The 20,193-nt window shown below is 46.2% G+C and overlaps 1 protein-coding gene across 1 annotated transcript in view; it reads right to left on the reverse strand.

Annotated features, from left to right (window-relative positions):
- Positions 1-20,193, reverse strand: part of LOC147730242 (multidrug and toxin extrusion protein 2-like) — an 832,471-nt gene that overhangs the window by 469,452 nt on the left and 342,826 nt on the right. The window lies entirely within an intron of this gene.

Raw genomic sequence — 20,193 nt, forward strand, 5'->3', positions numbered from 1 at the left:
GAAGAGGGGACCAGTCTAGGACACCACCCACAGAACTTCCCCCAGAAGCATTACCGTACGTGGTCATACTCACTGGGGTCCCAGAACTGCCCAATGGTAAAAGAGAGGGATACTCACAACTAAAAAATAAAATCACGCATTGGCTCTCTCTTTATAGACCCAAACCCATTGCGATAAACGGTGAGATAGTCCATGTCCGGCGCCTGTCTTGGCTGGGGGGCAGAGCAAAGGACATTGGTGGCGATGTCGTGGTCATAAATTTTAGAGACAGGAAAGCCGTACAACATATCCTGAATTGGCCTTACGGAAATGAAAAGAACTGCATAGTACCACGCCCCCTGACATACTTTTACCCCAGATCCACTGTCTTCCCCCCACAATACTATAATAACAATACCTTTTCCTCTTCCCAGTTCCCTAACATCGAGTCCGCTCTAAACCCTGTATACATGCACCAACTGGCTCCACCACCAGCTATACACGGGTGGAATACCATACCTTTTAATCATAAAACAGGTTTCAATGGGAACATGTCAAATTTGTTACCATTTACGCCCCTAGAGCTTTCCAACAGGTTCATGGCCTTTAGCGGCCTAGAGGACTGCGATTGATGTTTAAGGAATGCAGAATCTATGGGGAGTGGGGTAAGTGCTTCATGTACTTCAAGGTCACCTGAGAAGCTAGGGGGTCGCTGCTATGATAAAAATTCACACACTGCCCAAACAATCGCTGTTAAAAACAGTAGTCCCCCTAAAGTACCATCTACAGTGTTTTCTGGGGAAATCGAGGTGTCCTCCACACCCCTACCAGATATAAGGCTAGTTAATAGCGATACATCTGAGCATCGGGAGTCAGATGCAGTGAGTACCGTGGGCCCGGTGGTGGTAGGCGCAGCGCTGCCTACTTCAACATCCACCCAATTAACCAGAGAGTCTGTTACTTGCCCTGTTCTCAATGACAGTGTAAATTTAATCTCTTGGAATATTGCAGGCTTGGCAAGTAAGTTACAAGATCCAGTATGGCTAACATTTATTAGAAAATTTAGCATTGTGTGTCTCCAAGAAACCTGGATAGAGGATAACAATGTTCATATGGAGGGTTTTCTAAGCTTCATTACTCCAGCAGTTGCCTCGACCAGGGGTAGAGCCAAGGGTGGCTTGGCCATTTTTATTAACCAAGGTCTGCGATGTATTACAAGCAACTACCATAGTGTAAATTTGAATTTACAGAAGATTGATTTAAAAAATGGCAAGATTGTGTTGACACTGGTTAATTTTTATAATGCTAACAGCAGTAATGAAACTTGCAATATTGCCTCCCTAAACGATATTCTGAGCAAAAATTTTTACAATGTATCACGGCATTTGTTGATAGCAGGTGATTTTAATGTTCAACCATGTGGTAACCCAGCTAGTACGCCAATGGGGTCCTTAGGGTGTTATAATGAGGAAGGTTTTCACTTCTCCCACAGTAGGGGTGGCAAGAACCTAAACGACCTAATGAATGAACACAATTTGACTGTAGCTATGTCGTTGGTCCCCGATATAAAAATCTTTGACACCCCAACCTTTAAAGGGCACGGGCAGGGTTCTTTTATCGATCATATATTAATATCTCCAGATGCTGTTCAATGGGTCCTGCATTTTTCTATTCTCACCAGTATATACAGTGATCATAATCCCCTTGTTATAAACTTGGGCGGACCATTCATTGCAAAACGACAGTCCCGCATCGATCATGGTATGCCAAGGTGTGTAAATGGCAGGCGTCGCATTAGATGGTCAATGGTAAATCAAGATACCCTGTACACTAACATAACCAGCGCATGTGAAGAGGAGCTGTCCGTTTGTCTTTCACCTGATTCAATCCCCTCGAACATTCTGTCTAGGTTCGAGGGGCTGGTCGCCAAAATTGGCTCCATGCTCACAGCGCCAACAAAGGGTCATAGTGAGAATAACTCCAAATGGTTTGACCATAACTGCTCAAAGGCAAGAAGGGATCTGAAACTTGCATTAAAAACTAAACCCAGAGATCGTGAACTGATAAAAAATCTTCGCCTGGCCTATAGGAAAGTAATAGCCATTAGAAAAAAGGAAATTAAGGCGAACGTTATTGAATCCCTTTTAGACCCATCTGTGTTGGGGAATAGCAGCAAGTTCTGGCAAATAATTAACAAACCTGTGTTTGAAAATCCAAATGACACAGCCATTGGAACAAACATCCCAGAGGGGGAGTGGGTGTCCCATTTCAGTACAATTTTTAAGAGCAATGAGCAACGGGAAGTCCCTGACCTTTTAACTCCAACTGCGACTCCACTGTGTTTCACAGTACAAGAGACCGTTAGGGGAATACAGGGTCTAACCACCAACAAGGTCCCGGGTCCGGATGGATTGCCGCCGGACCTGTTTAAGTCTAGTATCCCTTTCTGGGCTCCGGTTCTCACGGCTGTAATAAATGCAGCGGTGACAACTGGATGCCCAAGAATTTGGGGTCTTTCGACTATAGTCCCCATTTTTAAGAAGGGCGATCGCAGTAGCCCGTTATGTTACAGGCCAATCTCTTTACTGAATTCAGTAGTTAAAGTGGTAGGGGGGGGTAATTCTTAACAGGTTATCTACCTGGGCTAAAGAAAATAACATCCTTTCACCCATACAATACGGGTTCAGACCAGATCATTCGACCATTACGCAGTGTCTGAACCTATACCTTATTCTAAGTAAGTATACATTGGCGAGACAAGGCACTGTCTACATGGCCTTTATGGACTTGTCGTCCGCTTTTGACTGTGTAGACAGAAGCCTATTATGGGCCACTCTGCTGAGAATGGGTGTAGAGAGGAACCTTGTTAATTTCCTCGCTGATCTGCATACAGACACAAGGGCGAACGTCCGTTACTCCCAAGACCTTAACGTAACGGATGAATTTAAAATAAATCGGGGTGTCCGACAAGGTTGTATCTTGGCCCCTTTTTTATTCAACCTGTATATTAATGAACTGGAGGAATCTCTTTTACTTGTAGAAGCAGATTACCCCTTAGTCGAGCGCAAAGGGGTACCTGTATTACTCTACGCCGACGATGCTGTTCTTATTTCTAGAACAGCAATCGGCCTCCAGAAATTATTAAATTCCTTCCACAAATTTATGGAGTCACGTGGTTTAAGCATAAATAACTCCAAGTCCTTCGTTATGAAAGCAGGTAAGGGTATTCGGAAACCTGACCATTTCAGTATAAATGGGGAGAAAATTCCATCAACCAACTCCTTCTCGTACCTCGGGGTCCTGCTAGATTACAAGTTATCATGGGGCCCAGCAGTCTCCAAAAAGAAGGGAGAAACAACAAGGGTCAATGCGGCCATCCTTGGCTTTGCAAAAAAAATCGTCAATTGCCCGTTGGCCGCATTGCTTAAATTGTACCAGGCAAAAAGCGTTGCTGTTGCCTGTTATGGGAGCGAGCTCTGGGGCTATCGTAAGACCAAAGACCTAGAGGTCACAGAAAATAACTTCCTAAAAAAGATCCTAAGACTGCCCAGGGGTATTGGGAATTACTCAGTACACGAGGAGCTGGGGGTACCCTATCTAGGTGACAGAATAGCAGTAAGCCCAGTCACATGTTGGTTGAACTGTTGGCTAAACAATGAAATTCCATTAACACATGCCCTACTGAAAGAAGCTTTACAGCTTGATGGGAGATTTAAGGTACCGTGGGTAAAGTATATAAAGGACAGCCTAACGGCAATTGGTCGTCAGGACCTGTTTTATGCCCCAAACACAATTAGAAAATCTGATGTGAGCCTGGTCAAGAATGCCATAGTTTTGTTAAGATGTACCGACAGAGAAGAGGTCGAGATACAGAAGGTCAGCGTTAGGAAACATCTATTGTTAAAAACATGCTTGCAAACAGAACCTTACCTGACATGGCCTATGTCTAGCTATGAGCGGTTTCTGCTAACAAGGTTCCGCTTTGACCTCTATCATCTCCTATTGGCATTCCCAAGTGGTGCTCAACGGGGCGAAGTGTTGCCAGCTTGTGGCTGCGACGGAAAGTCTCCTCAAGATCTGGCACACTTCCTTTTTATTTGCCCCTATTACTCTACCCCACGGAAATTATACCTTAAACCGTGCCTTAAAAAAATGAGTTTCACACAAATTAAACCCGCACTTTATTACCTACAACTACTGAATAGTGACTGTACTTTGTATGTAACTTTTTTAAAAAAGCCATCTGCTTTAGGAAAAGCATGGATGGCTAACCATGCTGCAAAAAATTGCTGGTGCTTTTTAAGATCACAGTTATTTATATTTTTAACCATATATTGCCCATGCTCCTATTGTCTGATATATTGTACTGTTTACTGTGTCATTATTTGCCATTTGAAAATGAATTGTGTGTAATGTTTTTAACTGTGTACTTATAAAATGCACTTTTATGATTGTAAAATCTACAATCTAATAAAGATTATGAATTGAATTGAATTGGTATACGATCTAGTAGAGGCACTACGAGTAGGAATGCAAAAGTAAGGAAAGTTACCTGTAATTATGGTTAATAATCATGTCAATCTTCACTGAAGTCCTAAACATCGAATCGTACCACCCACATGTGAGATTCCAACTTATTTTATAAAAGTGATTAGGGAGGACTCCTAAAAATAAAAAAACATTTCTGGTCCAACCTACAAGCTACATCAACAGAATCTGTATTTTCTCTTTAAAAAGTAAACCTTAAGTATCAGTACATAACATACATTAAACAGGACTAAGTAGGTAGCAGAATCATGAAATAATACTAATATGCATCACATAATGTAAGAAAGCCTGGCCAACTTGGGTATCTGTTCTAAAATCTGAATCTATACTGTAACGTCTAGTAAAAATGCCTAAGGACTGCCATGTAGCTGATTTGTATATCTATGAAAAGGGAACATTTCACGATCAGGCAGTTCGGGCTGGACTGTTCCCATGAGCGGGGTCAAGACTGATTTGCATATGGCTGGGTCCGAGCTGGGGTGGAGTAGTGAGCTAAAGAACAATGAATTTAACTCAGATCTCTTAACTGGGGGTGAGTGTTTGATTTATTCAGCATTCGGTGTTTCAGCCTAATTTTTGATTCTGTGAATTTTCTAGTCTGCATGCGGGCCGAAAAGGAATGCACACATAAAAGGACGATTCACAATATTTATTTGGACATTGCTCTCCTGCATGGTCAGTCGCAGCACATCTTCTGAAACTAATGGCATGACAATACTCGAATATTGTTAAATCTGTGGACTTCATAGAAGCGAGAATGACATTGTATGACAGCATCACACCTTCCTGTGCATATTCAGCAAAATCTTGTCAACCCTCCTCTGGACTGCCATCTGAGAAAGACTAAAAAGACTCAGAGTTGTCAAAACAAACTAATTAAGCGCCAGTGCCATCTTTCTCTGCAGTACTTACAGTACCCACACATTTTCCCGCCAATCAAATCATGCCTCTTACTCTTCTTTCAGGAGGTAGCGGCACTTCATTGGTTAATACATGATTCTTTCCTACTGAAGAAAGTATTAAAAGCTGCATTAGGATCCAACCTTTGACAGAGGGGCGTGCTCAGGAATCCATTATTTATTCAATACTCTAGGGTGCAGCCATTTTTTGTCATTCCTACAGTTAAATATATTTCTTCTGCCAAACTCAGGAAACCTAGCACCAACCGGAGCAACTGTCATGGTTGTGGTCTCGACTAAGGTTTTTTGAAATATTACTGAAATCGCTGCTTGTTGGGTCGCCAAAGGAATATCCAATTTCGCAGTTCCCCTTATCAGGGCATCTTGGAATGTATTTATATAATTAACTTATAAGACATGTAAAAGAAAGCCAGAAGGAGAGTGAAGAATATGACACTGGTGTATCATAATGTGCCTTCTGCCATATTCCTTTTTGGAGGTTAAGGAGTTTTGTGTTCTCTTTCTCAAATGCTGTTGAGGTTGATCAGTGGACTACATTGGTGATGCAGTCAAAGGGGCCAATATATCAAAGGGAACCACCTGCAGGGAGTGCAGACAGAGCAGGATTAACAGGTTTCTAAGATACCATATCATCTCAAAGTAGGACACGGACGTTCGTGCAGGCACAATCACCATCTGTGAAAGACCAGGAGAACAATCCAGAGGTAATAGTGAGCAAAGGTTAATCGGAAGGAATCTGTGGGACTGACCACTCAGAAGAGCCCGTCATGGATGTTGACAATTACAAACCCGTCCTCTGCCATGGAACCCCTTGGCCTGGATGTTGAAATTTTCACAATCATGTTCAGTGACGAGAACAATGATTTGACTCTTCATGCTTCGACAGCAAATGCTTATAATTACGGTGCTCCAACATCCAATGAATATACACAGGTTTAAATAACAAGTTACTTACGTTCGGTAACACATTATCCGGTATGGACTACCTAGCTGCATATTACTTTCCTTTGAATTTCCCAGGCATTAGGCTGGATCCGGAAACTTTTTCTGATCAATACCCCTTGTGCGCGGTGTCGGGAGGCTCAATTCGGCTCCATGTGACGTCGTTAGCAGCGTTGGTTAGGCCGTTGGGGTGCCTATATAGGGGCCACCAAGGCGTGCAGATGTTTTTACACACCAGAAGCGCAGAGCCACAGAGTAACTGTCGTAGTTGTGTGCAAAGCGAAGGCCCTGAAAAGGGGAGTAACCCTAGCCCTACAATATTAGTCTGTAACGCGAGGAGGTATGGGTGGCGCTGTAAAGAATCTGCAGCTAGATAGAGTCTCTACCAGATAATGCGTTACCGAAGGTAAGTAACTTGTTCATCTGACACATTTGTAGCTGCAGATTCCTTACCTTTTAATTAGCTACCCAAGCAATATTATCCCGGCGGTGGGTGCGGACCAATATCTTAAACTATAAAGTCCTGCAGGACAGATCGGGCAAAATGCTCGTTTCTGTGGACCTGACCACCCAGGCAGTAGTGTTTGGCAAACGTGTGCAATGATACCATTGTTCTCACCTGACAGACGTATTGGACTGGGACACCCGAGCCAAGGCTGTAGTTGCAGCTTTTCCCCTGGTGGAATGGGCCCTTAATCCCTCGGGGGATACTTCATTGCCAGGGCGTAGAAGATCTTGATGCAGAGAATGACCCAGCAAGAGATCGTCCTTTTCTGTACTGCCATTCCCTTCTTCGCTCCCACGTATCCCACACAACATTGGCTGTCCACCCAGAACTCTCTTGTGCGCTCAAGGTAGAACAACAATGTTCTTTTTGGGTCAAACCAGTGGAGACACTCCTCTTAGAAGGGTGCGGGGAATCAAAGAAGGTGGGCAACGTGATGGACTGACCCAGATGGAAAGGGGTCACAACCTTTAGTAAAAAAGATGCTCGGTGCGATACACCATTTTGTCCTGAAAGGACATAAGATAAGGAGGCCAGCAATGCACGCATGCAGCTCGCGCACCCTCCAGGCCGATGTAATCGCCGCCAAGAATGCTGTTTTGAGGGTCAACAGCCTTAGGGGGAAATTGTGTAAAGGTTCGAAGGGATCACACATCAAACAGATGAGGACCATATTAAGGTCCCACTGTGGCATAACGAAGGGGGTAGGTGGAAACAGGTGAGCCAGCCCTTTCAGAAATCTATGTACAATGGGAGATTTGAAGAGAGAGGGTTGGTGTGGCAGCCGCAAAAAAGCAGACAGAGCAGAAAGGTAACCCTTGAGTGTTGTCAAAGCAGAGCCCTGTTGGGCAAGGGTCAGAATGAACAAAATACAGTAGAAAGAGAAGCAGAAAGAGGGTCAATAGACCTTTCTGTACAGTATAATACAAACTTCTGCCAATGGTAGGCATATACAATCTTAGTGGAGGGCCACCTACAGACGTTACAGACTTCGGGAAGAAGGTCTGCTGCTGCGACAGAAGATCCTCCTGACGAGAGAGTCCGATCGGAGGATCAATGCTCGTTCTCAGAAGCTCTGGATACCAGACTCTTCTCGCCCAGTCCAGAGCCACAAGGATGACTTGGGCCCAGTCGCTCCTAATCTTCAGAATCCTGGGCAGGAGTGGTATGGGTGGGAAGGCGTACAGCATACCTCATGACAAATGGCATCACCGAGCGATAGCAGCCTTGCAAACTCCTTCGGAGGCTGACAAATCTAACTAAGGTTCTACACACTGATGCAAGAGCTTGCCCCACCTCCGACCAGAGACGTGGTTAAAGATCCACTAGAAGGGGGAAGGGGTGTCCCTACGATGGTTGGGAACACACTGGTTGTTTTTTGGTACCCCTCACACACCAACAGGCCCCTTGGTGTCATGCTTCATCATTGGGGTCCTCGCACCCCTCTACGGGATGCGGCGTGCTGCGACCTACGGTTGCGTGGGAGCACTTACAGTGGCTATGTGTGGTGTGGGTGAGGGAATTTATAAGTGAGTGCTGTGGTGGGGGTTTAATAGTGAGTGAAGTTTAAAAAGTGCCTGGCTCGTGGGGTAACAAAAAACTTTATTTGGCCCCGGGCTGGTACTAATAGAAAGGTGAGAGAGGAGGTATTGGCGTAACCTATGTGCGCCACCTCCTATGTGTGTGTCAACATGTTTTGGTGTAAAAACACCTTTTTCAGGACTGGGGTACACAAATCCCCACCTTACTCACGTTTCTCTACTTTTTCAGATTTTTCATATGCTAAAAAAGTGAAATTTACAAGTGCAGGTAATATAATGTACCTACTGGATAACCGCTATTTAGCTGACCTGTAAGGAGAAGGACAAAAATTTGGGAAAAATGCTGGGAGTGAAAGCTGGGGCCTGAATTTCTGAATTAGCAATTGCATGTTGTTGACTCTGGCAGAGTTTGGTTACGCTGTTGCCGTCAGATTGTTTATTGTCGCACCTAGGTACTGTTGTACATGTGCGGGTTGAAGGTGTGATATTGGGTAATTCAGTGAAAATCTTAGACTGTGTAGGAGGTGAATCGTGCGGGACATGTGGCTGGCACATTGCTGGGCTGACTTTGCCTGGACAAGCCAGTCGTCCAGATAAGGATAGATGTGGATGTGTTGTCTCCGAAGGTGCGCAGACACTGTCGCCAAGCACTTGGTGAACACTAAGGGGGCAGTAGTGACCCCGAAAGGCAGGACCTTGAACTGGTAATGCTGATTGTTGATGGCGAACCTGAGATATTTCCTGTGTTCTGGGTGAATGGGAATGTGGAAATATGCGTCCTTTAGGTCTAGGGTTGCTAGGAAGTCCCCCTGACTGAGCAATGGTAGAACTTGCTGTAAAGTCAGCATGTGAAAATGTTCTGACAAGATGTACTGGTTTAGGGGTCTGAGGTCTAGAATGGGCCGGAGAGACCCGTCCTTCTTTGGGATTAAGAAGTACAGTGAGTACACCCCTGTACCCTGCTGTTCTAAAGGCACGAGTTCTATGGCTCCTTTTTGCAGAATGCAGATTACTTCTTGCTGCAATAAGTGCATGTGCTCTGCGGACATAGGACGGTGCCTTGGGGGTATGTTGGGTGGAGTGGAGGTTAGTTCCAGACAATAGCCGTATTGGATAAGTTGTCTCACTCACCTGTCTGAGGTAATGCCTTCCCAGACCGGCAGGAACTGCTGAAGTCTTACCCCGACCGGTGTTACATGGTATGGAGGCAGTGACAAGACGTCACTGCTTATTGGTGGCGGAGGATCTGGCATTATTATTTCCACGTCCTCTGCCTTTGGTGCTGTTCCCACGATATCCACCCCTATTGGTCTTGTGATAGGTGGCCTATGTGCTCCCCTTGTTGTATTGGGCTTGCTGTGATGCTTGACCTCTAGAGGCTCCCCTGTTACCGGAGCGACAAAAGGAACCGCCCCTGAACTGTTGCGACTGCAGAGCCTCCATGGATTTTGCTGTCTCAGTGTCTTTTTTAATCTTTTCAAGGGTTGTGTCTACATCAGGACCAAAGAGAAAGTCAGGGTTAACCGGCTGATTGAGTAAAGTTGTTTGGATCTCTGGCTTAAAGCCAGAAATGCGTAGCCAGGCATGCCTTCTAATCATCACACTTTTGTTGATGGCCCTAGCTGCTGTGTCTGCTGCATCGAGCGCAGACTTGATGGATGCATTTGAAACTAACTTTCCCTCCTGTATCAGCATTTCTGCTCCCTCCTTATAAGCATCAGGCAGGTGTTGTAGTAGCTGCTCTAACGTGTCGTAATGAGCCCTATCATATCTGGCTAATAGGGCCTGTGTATTTGAGATCTTCCAAATATTAGCCGCTTGAGCCGCTACTCGTTTGCCAGAAGCTTCTAAGATTTTGTATTCTTTGTCCGGAGTAGGAGCATCACCACTTGTCTGAGAGTTGGCTCTCTTACGAGCATTAGCCACCACTAGGGAGTCCAACGGGACCTGTCCCTTGATGTACGTAGGGTCAACAGGTGAAGGCCGGTACTTCCTTTCAATCCTGGGGTTTAAAACCCTTGCCCTTGTGGTCTCCTTGAAAATGTCAGTAGCATGCTTGAGGACACCCTTTAGCATAGGCAATGTCTTCACTGATCTTTCTGAAGTTGAGAAAGTATCAAACAAAAAGTCTTCCTCCACTGGGTCAGCGTGCATTTCTACGTCATGGTTATTGGCTGCCCTTTCAATTAGTGCGTTAAACGCAGCAGTATCTTCAGTAGGCGAGGTCTTGACGGTATATGACTGAGTGTCAGGCGTGGTGTGTGGCTCACCAGGGTCAACAGGGTCAGTCCAGGGTTGAGGTTCCTCTTGATCTGTGTCAGCAGGATAAGTAAATTCATCCTCATTGTATCCCTCCCCCAAATCCTCATTGGTGCGTGTGGGAGAATAGGCATATTCTTGTCCATAGGACTCCACAGGTTCAAAAAGAACAGGTGAGGTGGCAGAATCCCTTTTACTTTTGAGAGGGATTTTGTATGACTCCAACAGAGTTTCTGGGACGATTTTCCGTTTGTAAATAGTGAGCCTGCCAGAATCTGAGTCTATGAACAGTTTTGACTGATTGTCATAGGAGGGTGCTTGGAACACCACATCCTCCTCAATGGGCTGAGTCCTGGAAACTACCGACACCTTTTTGGCCATGTCGGTGCTTTTTTGTGGCTCGAACGTTTTGGGTCGAGCGGTCGGGGGCAGTCCGTACTTAATTGGTGGCGTAAGCATTGGAGACGAACCGACCTTCGAGGGTGGCGCCGTCTTCGATCCGACCGACTTAGTCTGATCACTAGTTTGCTTGCGCCCTTGCGTCGACTCGAGCTCTCGGTGCACAGCAGGCACGCTCTTTTGCTTCAACGCGACATGCTCTTTCAGGTCGAGTTGGCTCTTTTTTGCCTTGTGTCCTTTGCTCGAGTCGCCATCTTTGGACGTCGACGCCGACGGCGTCAATGCGACGTGCTTGACTGTAGATCTGATGGCCTCTGCGTCGTCTCCTACCTCGACGACGTCTTCCTCATTGACGTAGTCTTCTTTGTCCACATCATAGTTAGAGTCGTGCTCCGACGCAGGGTCCGACTGCTGGTCAGGATCCTTTTCATTGACGCCCTCGTTGTTATCAGCCTCAAAGATGTTCTCGGGGTCTGGCGCCGTCTTCTCCGCCGACTGTCTTGCGGCGCGTCAAAGCCGAAGTGTCTTCTTTGACCGGAACTTGGAACAGGCCATGCAGCCGGCCTCGTCGTGGTCCCTGGATAGGCATTTATTGCACACAGGGTGCACGTCAATGTGAGGGTATTTGGAGTTGCAGACGGGGCATCGCTTGAACGGGCTCCGTTCCACCGTCGATTGTCGTCTGGGCCTTCCGTGTCGAAAAGGCAAACGGCCTTCGACGTCCTGTTCGAAGAACTGGATTAAATACGAGGCACCGAACGAACACAATACCGACGCCCCGAAGGCCTTTTGGCCGTACGAAAACTGTTTTATAAATCGATTCCGAACTTGAGTCAAGAAAGTACATCCAAACCCAATGGTGGAAAAAAACAATCTGAAGATGGAGAGGATGCCCATGCGCACTGTAGTCCAGGGGAGGAGCCACCTATCTCGTGATACTTCGAAGACTCTTCCAGGACAACAATGTGCAATCATCCGGACCCAACACTAGGCGGAGATCTATGCACAGATATAAATTCAGCAGCCCACATGCCTCGAACATGTGGGTACTCAGGCGGAAAACCCAGCGTTGTTCTTTCTCAAATAGACCCTGTTCCGTGGGTAATTGCTCAATTACCGTCCATTTGATGTCATTGACGCAGTGCTCCATCTCTAGGAAGTGAGCCACCATCTTAGTGGTACTCTTTTTGCAGCGAATGTTACTCTTATGTTCATTGAGTCGTGTTTTTACGGCTCTGGTGGTCATGCCAATGTACTCGAGGCTGCAGGGACATACAATCATGTAGATTATGTTCTTGCTGTTGCAGTTCATAAATTTACGTTAATCCCATCTTGTTCCATTGGCAAAGGTCAGCTGCTTACTTTTTCTGGTTAGGTGGCAGCTTGCGCAGTTACCACAAGGAAAATGTCCTTGTATTGGAAGTTGTTGCTGTGGGTTTGGGCGGGTGTGGACTAGTATGTCTTTAAGGTTCTTCCCGCGTGTCAAGATGCGCCGCATCCCGTAGAGGGGTGCGAGGACCCCAATGATTAAGCATGACACCAAGGGGCCTGTTGGTGTGTGAGGGGTACCAAAAAACAACCAGTGTGTTCCCAACCATCGTAGGGACACCCCCTTCCCCTTCCTAATGGATTCTTTTTGTTTATAAAACTAACCCAGTGAGAACGAATCAATTTAAGTTAATTCTCTCCCTCCCCCTTTTGTTAACATTTGTCTACTATCAACACATTACACACATAGAACACACACTCAGCTATACCAAGATGGAATCAGAACACGGACTCGCATTCGGCGAAGAAGTCATTGACGAGATCCTGGCGGCCCTCAACCCGTTTGAAGGGCTTAGCAGCACTGAACCAGGACCCAGTGTTGTAGACTGGGATGAACTGATGAACCTGAGAAAAACACAAATAAGGGCAGCACTTCATGGCCTGCTAATGACCGAGTACCTGAGGAACAAGATAGCACCACAGGGTCTCTTGGTCAAAAATGAGCCCTTCATCTTCCAGAATGACAACGTTTTCAAAAAAGAATGGTCACTGATTTCGTGGCATTGTACACAGGATTGGTTGGTACTCATAGTAAAGACCGCCACAAGAATCACGCAAGAATTGAAATTGGACATACAGAAAATTGAGGTACAACTAAAAACTTATATAAAACCTGCAGAGCTCAAAAGAAGGCTAGATGAACTAAACCAACAAATGGCTGATTTTGAAGCAACGCAAAATTAAAAAAACTGGGCAAAGACAAAGATCGATTCACTCCCGAGACAGCATATCCATATACTAAGGATGACTACATCTCAAGGAATGTGAACAGTGACAATGAAAGTGATGGTTCTGACAGTGGTTCCTCTGGACCAAGCACCCACAGCAACCAACGACAGAGGGGCTACCAGAGACGACGGGGCCAACAATACCCAAGGCAACGGGGATGGCGAGGATACCAACCCCGACCATACTTTCCACATTTCACAGGACCAACACCTTTCACACCATTTAACTTTGGACAAGGACCAACAGGACCTATGTACCAGCCATGGGGCTCAGAGTTTGATCCGAACTTCTACAACAACCAGCCTTTTTTATGGAGACGCCAAGGAACACATAGAGGACGGAACAGAAAAGGCAACACAGTGATTTTTAGAATTTAGAATTTATTTTATTGCACAGTTAACAAAAACTCACAATTTTAAGCAATAGATAAAAAGTCATTGACTGCTTAAAAATCTTTTAAAAGAAGTATTGCACATTAATAAAATCACTAGGAGTCTGTAGTAAATTAGTGAGTCTTTTTCCTGTTGGCCGTGACCTTAATACTTGTAGTTCTTATGATTTGTAATGCCGTTGGAGAAGTCGCTATTCTCTTGATATGATTTTTGCACCCAACTGTCTTTTCGTTTTGTCTTATGAGTGATTTCGTCTTTTATTGTGATTGCCGTGGCTTTGGTAGATTTTTAAGGCCATTAGTAGAGTCCGCTATTCTCCTGTTGCGATTGGGTTATTCCACCCAAGTGTTTCATTTAGTTTTTTGGCCACTATGTCAAAGAATTTGACTGTTCTACAGTTTAACTGGGTCTCTTTAGGGTTGAAACAGAGCATCACTGCCTGCCTACAGGTTTTTACGCCCTACTGGTTTCATATGGGCCGAAGCATGGAACGCCTTGTGTCCACGAGAGCTTCGCAGATACAAATAATGTGTATAAGGTCCTCCTTCGCAGATTGGCAAAGGCGACATGCGTTTGATGGATTAGGCCTTTTCCAAGGTACCAGATGACGTGCTATGGGTATGTTGCCTAAGCGCATGTTTAGGAACTTATTTTTTGTTTTTTGTGTGATGTGTGAACACAGTGATGTGGCAAGACCCCAACCAGGGAGACTCCAGGGTGAACACCAGAAGCATGACAGGAGCCCTGCAGAGCAACCCGTCAACCAGGCACAAGGGGACCTAGTGGTGAACATCACACCATGGGAACTTACGCCTACTCAGAGGGCCGTACTAAATAAAGGCGCGAGTTTCGTCCCAACTAATAAATTGGACTCCTTCAAACTCCACATGGAAATGCAGGAATTTTTAAGAAAGATCAAGCTACAGGTCTTCTTCAAGGATAAGGAGAGTGTCCCAGAGACAGACACAGGATTGAGACTGAAGTCGACCTTCACACCACCATATGCCTTACAACCCATCGAGGTTTTGGCTTTCGAGAAGGCAGTAATGACTGATCTTAAGGATTTAGACCAGTCTGAACGCACGGTCTTTCACAACACAAGCAAGATGGAACAAGAGGCCATCCGTGAGCTAACCAACAACCGTGACTTTACCATAAAACACGCCGACAAAGGCGGAGCCACGGTGGTACAAACAACAACAGCATACAACCAGGAATGCCTTAAACTGTTGTCAGATAGACAAAACTACACAATACTGACTGTTGACCCGACAGAATCCCTGAGAATAACCATAGGGGGGATGGTAGAGGAAGCTTTGGCACACATTTGGCTCTCCAAAAAAAGAGTCTGAGTTCCTAATACAGAAAAGCCAAACAACACCATACTTCTACTGTATCCCGAAGATACACAAAAACCTGGACAATCCCCCAGGGAGACCTATCGTCTCCGGTATAGTTCCATCCTAGAACCTCTCTCGAAGTTTTCAGATGCTTTTCTCCACCCACTCATCCAAGGAACAGACACGTATCTAAAGGACACAAAATCAGTTTTACAAATGCTAAAAGATCTCACCTTTGATCCAGAGAACGAACTTCTGCTCAGTCTAGATGTCGAGAGCTTATGCACAAGCCTTCCACACGATGAAACAGTAGCAATAATCAAAGAAGTCCTGTATAGCACCCGCTGTTGATACCAGACTCCAAGGGGAGTAGTAATGGAATGTATCACTTTAGCTTTGACAAAAAACTTTTTTGAATATGATGAGATGATTTACCTAGAGTCATGGCACAAGCATGGGGAGTACATTTGCGCCGAGCCTAGCCGGACTATATGTACACCACATGGAAACAAATAAAATTCTCAATCAGAACAATCCCTACAGACAACACATACTAACTTGGAAAAGATACATTGATGACATCTTTGTGATCTGGCTGGGGAACCACGAGACGGTAATTCAGTTCATGGATTGGCTTAATACCCAAGACCGCTTCCTCAAATTTATACACTCAGTTTCGAATGAGACACTTGTCTTTTTCGGTCTCAACATATACCATCAAAATGGGAAACTAGAAACTACTACACATTTCAAACCGACAGCAAGGAACTGTCTACTCAGATACGACAGTTTTCATCCACGCCATCTACTGATGAACCTCCCATACGGGCAATTCCTCCGACTGAGGAGAAACTGCACGCAAGTGGACAACTATAAATCACAGGCCCAAGATCTCAAAGTCAAACTGCAAACAAGACATTATCCAGACAGGATCATTAATGCAGCCATGAAAAGGGCTAGGAACAATAACAGGGATGCCTTTCTGGAGGACAGAAGCGGACCGATCACCAAACAAACAAGACCAATATGTGTCACAACATACAGCTCCCATTCAAATGAAGTGTCGAAAATCGTGAATAAACATTGGCGCATCTTGACATGTGGATCACTGGAGATTGAGAAACCAATGTATTCCCACAGACGCGGGAAGAACCTTAAAGACATACTAGTCCACACCCGCCCAAAACCACAGCAACAGCAACAACTTCCAATGCAAGGAATACAAGGGCATTTTCCTTGTGGTAACTGCGCAAGCTGCCACCTAACCAGAAAAAGTAAGCAGCTGACCTTTGCCAATGGAAAAAGATGGGATCAACGTAAATTTACGAACTGAAACAGCAAGAATGTAATCTACATGATTGTATGTCCCTGCAACCTCGAGTACATTGGCAAGACCACCAGAGCCGTAAAAACATGACTCAGTGAACATAAGAGTAACATCCGCTGCAAAAAGAGTACCACTAAGATGGCGGCTCACTTCCTAGAGATGGAGCACTGCGTCAATGACATCAAATGGACGGTAATTGAGCAATTATCCACGTAACAGGGTCTATTTGAGAAAGAACAACGCTGGGTTTTCCGCCTGAGTACCCACATATCTGGGCTGAACGATGCCATTCCCTAGGGCCAACTGAAACCTTGAGCTACCCGCATGAGAAAACATATCTGTATGTATCGGCCTGGATTCACAGCCATTGTAACTCACCATTTTTGAATTTGAACTAATTTTGAATCCTAACAATTACCGTATAAAGAATCAGAACATACTGAGCCCGGTACACTCCATAGTGAAAATTGGGTAAACTTAGTCGACAGAACGATTGTGGGAAGTAATAGATCAAAGGATAAGCTAATTTCTTTAATTTTACTACCTTTTACTTATTTCCCACTGATCTGACTAAGTATGTCACAACCTTATCGAAATCGGGCTAACCCGGTTTTTTCAGGTTATCTATTTTTGTCAAAATGTAATATCTACAGCACAGTAGACACGAACCCTATTCCACTTGGAAAAGGATTAGCGCAAGTACAAGCTTGTCCGGGCATGCGTGGCGAAAACCAGGGCCTCGGAACCCAATACGCATGCGCTTCTCTTAGTAAACAAACGATTGCGCATGCTCGGTTGCAACATGAGCAGATAGAAAGCCTCAATTACCGGCAAACCAAATACGGGCTTACCCGGTTCCCCAGATTGCTAATAATTCCATTAGGGGCGAGTCACAAAAAGTATAAAAGGGCCCTTTGCAAACACCACGGCACAACCAACGGAGCCGGAGTTCGGTCGGCTGGACTCAACCTTCTCTCCACCTGTAAGTTCAAGCGTAAAAGGCTTGGAGGCCTTAGATTTGCATCACAAGCCCCTCGCCTGTGGAACTCCTTTCCACCCGACTTACATCACATCACCTCCTATCCGGTGTTCAGGAGAGCCCTGAAGACGTGGTTGTTTGCACAGGCCTATGATTAAAATCCTCATGCTCTGCTGTTAGTCTCAGTTAGTCCCAAAGCGCCAAGAAACCGCTGGTATACGTGCGCTGTACAAATATCTTTTTCATGTCATGTCACTTGCACCAACTTCCCCTTGACAGAGGCAAGAAATGCCTTTAATGCCAATCGAATCGCCTGCATCTCTAACAAATTTATGTGAAGCCCCATCTCTGCCAGAGACTAGTGTCCCCTAATCTCCACCTCTCCCAGATGGCCGCCCCATCCCAGAAGTGGCACATCTGTCACAACTGAGAAATCTGGTTTGGGACAGGAGAGGGGTCTGCCATTAAAGCAATCACGGTTCATCAACCACCACTGCAGATCTCTCAGAGTTCCTTCCGAGATCAGGACCACGTCGGTGGGATCTCCTCGATGCTGTTCCTATTGGAACTTCAGGTCGCACTGCCGAGCCTTCATACACCACCTGGCATTCTTTACAAACAGGATGCAGTAGGCCATGAGGCCCAACAGCCTCAGAGTCAGTCTCACTGAAATCCAGGATGGAGGGTGAAACATCTTAATCATAACCTGAATATCCTGGACGCGCTGCTCAGGAGGATAGGCCTGACACTGCACTGTGGAGCATCCGAGGAGGAGTCCGGTGTGACTTTGGCACGTTTATAGAGAACCCCAGTGAATGCAGAAGGTCCGCCATAGTCTGAAGGTGGAGGACGACTGCCTGGAATCAGAAAGAAGCGGGAATAACAGCCACGTCACGCAGAACCGAATGGGGTCACCCGACGCAGCACATAAATGGTATTGCTCAGCAAAGGTTTCTGGATCCAGCCCGACGCCTTGGAAATTAGAAGGTAAGGAACCTGCAGTTAGAAGTCTATCAGATTTTCAACTTCAATGAACCCGTAAGTGCAGACCACAGGAGACCAGCGCAGTGACCAGGAGTCAAGAGCTACTCACTGGACAGGCAGAGCGGACTCCATAAGTAGTCTTGGGAGGGGTTGTTGGGGAGGCAGAAATGCAGGGAGCGAGAGCAGTGTTTAAGCGGGATGAAAATGGCAGGAACACCAGCAGAGGGAATAAACGAAGTGAAACCCAAATAAGACAATTAAAATAACATTAATACTAGACCACAGTAGTAAGCCAATGAATTGAAATTAGAATGAACATATTAAAATTAATTACAGTAAATAAGCCAAAAAAAATAAAACTCCTGCTTTAGACCAGGTGTACCTGTGAGCCGGGGGCTCAAACTAGGGGCTAACAGTGTCTGGGAGCATGGTCTCAGACTAGAGGAGCTGGGAGGGCCACAGGAGAGCAGCGCAGTTGGTCAGGCTGTTGAAACCCCACACCGGACGGGCCTATATCACTGAGATTCGCAACCCTGAAGGACAGATTCTCAGGAGCACAAAGGAAATAAGAGATGTATTTTTATCATACTACATAAACCTGTACACTTCCCGGAGAGACGATGATGGCTCTGCACAAGCTACCTACCTGGCACAGATTGGGGTGGTCTTGCTAGAAAAATGTATGCAGGAGTTCCTTGCGGAATCCTATTTTAAAGAGGAAATTTCCAGCACGATAGAGCGATCAATGGATCCACGGCCCCTAGACTGAATGGATTTTCTGGAGATTTTTTTTAAGGCTTATAAAGACCTATTGGTACGGCATTTGCTCGAAGTTTATAATCAAGCCTTTGAACAAAGCGAACTGTCCCAGACACTACGGGAAGCAGAAATTATACTACTTGCAAGCCGGATAAAGATCTGTGGTCATGTGGAACATATCCACCTCTCTCGCTCCTGAACTTAGATTATAAAATCTTGGCCAAATTGATTGCATCGGGGGGAGGAGCCAAGATGGCGACCGGAGCGGACGTGTAGGCTCCCGGCTCCACCGGCCCGTGAGCCCCGCATTGCTATCCTGTCTGAATCCTGCTCTATTTTCCCGGCTATCCGACCGGGGAATATTTGCTGACTTCGCCGATGTCCCTCCGGAGTCTCTGCTCGTCCGGAGTGCGGAGATAGCCTGCTAATCGCTCCGATGCCTTGGACCCTGATGTATACCGCCGCTGGATGCCAGGCCTCGCTGGAGCGGTGATGGCTGGCCTGCCTACATGATGCCCGGAGCCTGGGAGGAGCTGCGCACTACTGTCTCGCAGACCGCTGCGCACGGATTGCCTTGGATCGCTGTCTGCTACACCTATCTCACGCCTGGAGGGTACAACGCACGGAAAGTACGGCCCCTTTGTTCAGCGCTGGGTGAAGGCTGCTCCAACTTCGCTACGGGGCTTGCCCGGAATCGGTGGTTTGCCCTCTCGCCCTGACTATTTGTCCTTCTGGTGGCGCTTGGCTGCAGCTGATGGTGACCGGGGAGGGGGCAGCTGCTGTTTTTCTGATGCATCCCCCATGTTCCTGCAACCGGATTAATGGCATGGCGGACATATTTGCTGAATTGCGGGGAGGAGAGGATCGCCCACCCTCGCCCTGGGACTGCGGCGCCATGGTTGGGCTGGGAATCGCATCGACTATCCCCTCATGTGCTCCAGATGCTGGGGGACCGCAGCTTGCCCCTTCCTATGGCGTTATCCTGACTGCCCTCGCTGATCTGCGATCGGCGCTGTCTCGTGGCTCCCACAGGCTCCGCCAA

This window comes from Lissotriton vulgaris, chromosome 2_1, assembly GCF_964263255.1.
Source record: "Lissotriton vulgaris chromosome 2_1, aLisVul1.2, whole genome shotgun sequence".
Lineage (NCBI taxonomy): Eukaryota > Metazoa > Chordata > Amphibia > Caudata > Salamandridae > Lissotriton > Lissotriton vulgaris.